Here is a 1,323-nt window from a genome sequence, read left to right on the forward strand (position 1 = left end):
CGTCTCTCGAAGCTGAAGAACTTCCTCATGGTGGCGACTTCTTCTTCTCGGCCGCCCACCACCCGCTCCTGAGCCGCCGCGGCTCCTCGTGGCCTTTCCACCCCCACCCACCCCAAACCCGCGCTCCAGCCCCAAACCCGCGCTCCAGCCCCAAACCCGCGCTCCAGCCCCAAACCCGCAGTGCAGCTCTGAATCCGCGATGTAGCTCTGAATCCGCGATCCAGGCGGGTCCCCCACAGCCTTCAGCAGCGACACCCGCAGCCTCGGACCTGTCAGATCCAGTGAGCCGGTGAGGTCGTTTGGCGCGCGCCTGCAGCTCACGCCCGCGGGGACTCCGGAAGCCGCTCCCAGCCCGCGCGCCCAGCAGGGGCGGCCGCAGCCCGGGCGCAGGTGCCGCTGGCTTCCGGGTTCTCCCGGGCTCGCCGGGGCCTTCCCGGAGTAGCAGGTGCGCAGCCCGCCGGCGCGAGGGCCCGCCTGGCCATGACCCCCGCCCCGCTCCTCCTCCGAAGAGGGATCGGGGCTGCTGGCAGGGGCCCCTCAGCTATCGGGGATGGGGTTTAGGGCCGGTTCCCGCCCGGGTGCAGCCGCCGCCGGGCAGACCTCCTAGTTTGGGCCGCAGCCACGGCGACATCTGGCCCCGGTTCGGCGAGGCTGGGAGCGCCAGCGAGCTTGGGAGTTTGCCAATCAGCTGCTGTGAGCAGGCAGAGAGGGGCTGCAGCTCGGGCGCCCAGGCGGCGGAGCATGGCCCGGGCGGCCTCTGGATCGCGGGTGCACCTGTCCTGAGAGCTCGCCAGGCCCTGCCTCCGCTCGGCTCCTCCTCTGCGGTAGCTCGGGACTGCTAACCAGGGGCCCTCTGCAGCCACCCGGGGTAGGGCTGAGGGCCGGTTCCCGTTCCCGTGCAGCCGCTGCAGGGCAGACTGCCTGGCTTGGCTGCAGCCACTGGGACATCTGGCCCCGGTTCTGAGATGCTGGGAGTGCGGACGGGCTCCGGGGTTGCCTGGAGGCTGCTGCCTGTACGCAGAGGGTGGCTGCAGCTTGGGCGCCCTGGCGGGCTGGAGGGGCATGGCCTGCGCGGTCTCGGGATAGCCAGCGCGCCCAGCCTGAGGGCCCCGAGGCCGGGCCTCCGGTCCCCACTCTTCCACCGCAGGGAGATCGGGGCCGCTGGCATGGGCACTCTGCAGTCACCCGGGGATGAGGTTGAGCGGCAGGTTCTCAGTTCTCGCCGCGGTGCAGCCGCCGTCTGGCAGAATGCCTCGCTTGGCTGCAGCCACCAGGACACCTTGCCCTGGTTCTGCGATGCTGGGATCGCCAGCGAGCTCGCGA

Source organism: Cebus imitator, unplaced genomic scaffold (genome assembly GCF_001604975.1).
Source record: "Cebus imitator isolate Cc_AM_T3 unplaced genomic scaffold, Cebus_imitator-1.0 Scaffold1372, whole genome shotgun sequence".
Classification (NCBI taxonomy): Eukaryota; Metazoa; Chordata; class Mammalia; order Primates; family Cebidae; genus Cebus; species Cebus imitator.